Genomic DNA, 5000 nt, shown 5'->3' with positions numbered 1-5000 from the left:
TCAGGTCGTGTCAGAAGTAGGCGAGACCACAGAGCCGAAGACTGAAAAGAGAAAAGTCAAGCTAGCAAAAGTCTGAATTATCAAAGGTTCTTTGTCTCCCAGTAGACCCCTAGCTAACCCGACAAGAAACTCTGAAACAGACAAAGGTCCCTCAACCAGCAAGGACTTCAACATGGAGTTGTCAGACTCCGACATAGATGCCATCATCTAAATACATCAACATCAGGTGTAAGAGACAAAGAGTAGCATCATGGCACTCAATCTAAGCATTCTACAGTGGAATATCAATGGCTGTAATCCAAGAAGTGCCATTCTTCAAGCGATAGTGCAAATAAGGTACATTGGCATTGCAGAGCTCCAGGAAGCACTAACAGTGGATAATGTCTGCTGCACAGATGGCACCTGAGTAATAATCCCCTTCTCCGTAATAGCCAGTCCGTCACTGTGATGATATCAATTCCCTTACTGTTGAGATCCACCTGGTTGGGGTCCCCTGGAATGTGTACAACAGGCAAGGTTGTATGATCTTCGACATAAGTGGTCTGTACTACTGCAGCACAGGGCTGATTAGTCATAGAGGGAGATTATAATGTGCACCACCTCCCTGTAGGAGAGCAGATGTAGCAGGCTATAACATAGCCGAGGTTCAATGCCCGAAATTGCCCTTCTAAACACTCAAGAGCCAACACATGCCAAAGGTCCTTGACCTTACCTTTGCCACCACTGCGGCTCTAGTGGAGAGAATCATTTGTGTGTCGATGAGACTGTTACAAATTATCATTATGGCACTGTTACCCTTTAGGATGCTGGTTCAGCCTCAGTGCCTCAACTCGATGGTATATGGATAAAAGACAAGGCCAATTGGCAAGCCTTTTAGAATGCCTTGCCCGCTGCCTTAGATCCAATGAACCCCTGCAGAGTGAAAACAATAAATATGTTTGAAGCCAGACTTGCCATTGCCATAACTCAAGCAATCTCATAGACTATTCCTAAAACACAACCTTGGTCCAGGTGCTATAATGAGATAAAGGTCAACCACAGTTAACGTGATGGAAACATTAACGAAGGCAGAGAACCCCTGATAATCTAGTCCTCCTGAAGGAGGTAGTCAGGGATGCCAAGGGAACTGCCAAGATGAATAGGCCGGGAAAGTGACCGGAACTGTGTCCTGTGTCCAAAGGTGTGGCAATGAATCAGGCTGGACACCAGCTGCTCAGCCCTCGGTGCATTCATCACAACTCTCAGTCAGAGGCAAACAGGTTGGTTCTCAAATTCTCTGTAAGAACAAGCAGCATCAATCTGCCAGTTGGATTGGCAGCAAATTGAGAAAGCCTACAACCAGGCAGACTTGCTCAGCCTACCTCTTGAGCTGGTAGGTGAGATTGTATTCCTGTATGGCAATAGATTTGCATCCGCCATAGACGTGTCGGTCATCTCTTTAAGGAGCTTTTGAGTGTGTGGGTGTGAGTGCCCACAGGTATGGCTAGGTGCTGGAGATCGACGGGGAGAGCCGCCCCCCGACGGCTAAGGCCTGGGTAGGCCTTGGTGCTGCTTGCTGTGTCTTGCTCTGCTGGTGGATATTTGAGTGCTGAACTCGGCCCGGAAGCCGAAGCTTAAATAGGGCTGCGGCTGTGTCAGCTACCAGGAACGAGGGGAGCCTGTGGTCCAATGAGCGAGCCGGGAGCTGTCCGTTCTCAACCAATCAGGTCTCGGCATTAGTCATCGAGAGGCGGCCGATGGTGAGGTGCTTGAGGACGCAGCTGTGTGGACCTGGACCCAACCTGGGGAAGTAGGTCGGCTACACCTGCAACCTCTCAACAACTCTACCCAGAACTGCAAAAGGGCTGACATAGTTCCCATCTCAAAACCGAAGGAGCCGAGGAGAAATTACCCCATTTATCTCCTTAGCTGTCTGGGAAAGACGGCCAAAAGGACGATACTAAACCGGCGCCAAAGGACCCCATCCTCCGCATGGACTCTAGAGCACATACATCAGACAAAAAGTACTTCGACACCTGAAAGATTACAAGTTCTTTGTAAAAAAAAAAAAAAAAAAAACAGCTATTACTAACACTACCAGGTCAAATAGCAACTACTTTTTAAGGGCATGGACTCCCCCCATCATAACTCTGTTGAACAGCTGCCACGACACAGAATATGATTGAATTTTCAGTCATGAGCATGTCAAGGAGAAAGAATCAATAATACCTCATACATCAACTGAAGGAAGACGCCGAGAAGGACACTGCAGCCATCACTTCTCTATGTAGCAGAACCTACTTTGTGAATGGATCAGTCCTGTAACTTACTCTGCAGGCTCTGGCTTTGCAGCAAGGGAAGCCACAACATAGAAGAGGGTAACAGTGCCTCGTCGCTCCTGGCAGAAGCAGTTGCGATTATGGGAGCCCTTGCCCATTCATCCCAGAGGGAAGGACACAGGGTTATATATACAGATTCTAGGGCAGCCAGTGACAGTCTACAGCACAGTATGCCCAATGGAACCATCTATCTCTTGACTATTGTGCTTATCATGGCACTGAGCATTCTTGCTTAAAGTAGAAGAATTCTGATAAACTGGGTCCCCAAACCACATAGGCATCAGCGGAAGTGAGCTTGCTGACAGACTAGTTGAAATTGACAGGGGTATACCCCTAAATCCCATGATCATTCATGGAAGCCAAAAAATCTTAGGGTAGAGGTCCAATGATACAGGGCAAGACATTCTCCTGCAGCTACAGTGGAAGGAAGCGAGAACCTGCCCCTTGGCCAGATGGTACTCAGATGCCAAAGGCACTGGCACTCTCTGAAATTGTCCTAAGGACTCTTTCCAAAGTAATGTCTTTGGAGCTGCCAGGTAAAGGTGACAACACTAGCTGCCACCAAATCCACAAGGGCCCCTCCTGCTAGACAGAATGCCCCTGTACCAAAGGAATCCTGAGCCTGTCAAAAAAGGGGGGGAGATAATTCCACAAGTGAACAATATCCCTCCAAAAGACGTTTCCAAGATGTTGGTGACGAAAAGTTTATAGGTGTGGGACAGACCTTAACCACAGGTGCTGCCAAATACCTTATGAAAAGGTAGTGCATCAACATGAAGAAATGGATACCCTAATCCTGTGGAATTGTCAGGGAATTCATGCAAAGTGGGAGAAACTGTAACATCTGTTCGATTAATTTTACCTAGTTTGCGTATACCTACAAGAGATTATGACCAGGGAAAATCTGCTGATTTCCCTGAGAGGATTCCAAGTTAGAGCCCAATATGGATTTTTTTTATATGTATCTCATGGAGGAGTAGTATGTGATGTTACACCAGGATATTCCCTTTCAAGCCATCCTCCTGCAGACAACACTCAGATGAAGGCCACGAGGCTGGGCTTCACATGACCTTACATTCTATCTACCTTCCTCCACATAATCTCAACACAGATGATTTTGGTGATCCTTTTAGGGAGTTGCCTCATCTAATTCTGCTCTCAGCAGATTTCAATGACCGGCATCACCTTTGGAGAGACACCTTGTGCAGCCATCGAGGATGTGCTTTAGAGTACTTATTCTGCAGAGTAGATGCAGTCTTTCTGAACTGTGACACCCACATACTTCCAAATTCAAACTGGGACATTATCCAATATCGATTTGTCAGTCGATATTGAAGAATAACAGAATAAGGAATCTTGAGGATCTCAATTTGAATATCTCCAAGGGTCTAGCTGCGGGAACTCCCCGGTTCCCCCTTGGACCAGTCTGGTCGAACTTGGATATGGTCGGTATAGGAAAGGGAGAGAGATGCGAAATAGAAATCAGGGAGAGATTTCTTCAACACATCCTTGCAGCAGTCAAATTGACTAAAGATTTAAGGAACTATTCTGTTTTAATATATTGCGACTCTTGTAGTGCTTTGCAAGCAACCGATATATAACCTCATCGCACCCAGTGGTAAGGGAGGTCCAAGACTGGCGTGTAGTGATGTCAGCACGTAACACGATAACTTTGTGTTGGGTGCCATCGCATACTGGTGTCCGTGGGAGTGAGCGAGGGCCAGACAGGTGCCACTCCGCCCTGTGATACTCGTGTGGGAGCTTTCCTCTTCCACCCACCGACATGAATCTCAGCATCAGTAGTTGTCTCCGTGATAAAGGGAGGGAGCAATGGAGGTATACCTCTGGAAACAAACTGAGAGATTAGGGATATCCTTGGCAGTTGGGTGATTAGCGTCCATCCCAATCAACAAGCAGATATTGAGTTAAGGCTGAGAATCGGTCACATAAGATTAATTCATGGGTCATTGATGGCTTAAAGTGAAGCACGTAAGAGATGTGAAGAGCCATTAACGGTCGTACATGTAGTGGAAAAATGTGCAGCATTCTCAGACCAAAGACGTATGCACCTTTTCCCCATGTACACTGAAAACCGTATTGAGGAGAGGTTGTGACATGGGTCTTAATATTTAACAAAATTTAATTATGCATATTTATTTAATGATTATATACTCTTAAAGAATAATCAAGAAATTCAAGCTTTGATTGTTGATACAATATATTTTATTCCTACTTATCAGGGGTATTATTTACTAACAATTTTTTAAAACGTTATATATATATATTAACATCTTAATTCCTCAAAATATTTGCCGCTGATGACCTAATTTTAAAAACATCAATCACTTCTATGATTAGCATTATCATCATCGCTGTCATTATCATTAACATTACTATTATGATGATAATTAGTAGTAGTAGTAGAATTATCATTATCATTCTTTTTGTTACTATTATAATAAATATTATCATTATTATCAACACCATGATCATCATTAATTTTATCCTTATCTTGACAAATACTAGTACCAACAATACGAAATGCATAAGTTTTTACTTGAGCATTTTGGTGTATATAAAATAACAGCAATAATAATAATAACACATTATAACATCGCTAATGCTAAATTATAATAATAATACATATCACTAAATCTTTTCACACTAAAATCTATGGAAAGC

General features: G+C 44.0%; 1 protein-coding gene across 1 annotated transcript in view; it reads right to left on the bottom strand.

Moving 5' to 3' along the window:
- Nucleotides 1–2053: 2053 nt before the first annotated feature.
- LOC138863009 (uncharacterized) overlaps nt 2054–5000 on the bottom strand; it is a 10012-nt gene continuing 7065 nt past the window's right edge. Inside the window, exon 5 of the mRNA XM_070126521.1 lies at nt 2054–5000. This exon is cut by the window's right edge and continues 1113 nt beyond it. The gene's annotated coding sequence lies outside the window, so the exon portion shown is untranslated.

This window comes from Penaeus vannamei, chromosome 10, assembly GCF_042767895.1.
Source record: "Penaeus vannamei isolate JL-2024 chromosome 10, ASM4276789v1, whole genome shotgun sequence".
Taxonomy (NCBI): Eukaryota; Metazoa; Arthropoda; class Malacostraca; order Decapoda; family Penaeidae; genus Penaeus; species Penaeus vannamei.
The sequence above is the reverse complement of the archived record's forward strand: the minus strand, read 5'-3'. Positions and strand labels throughout refer to the sequence as shown.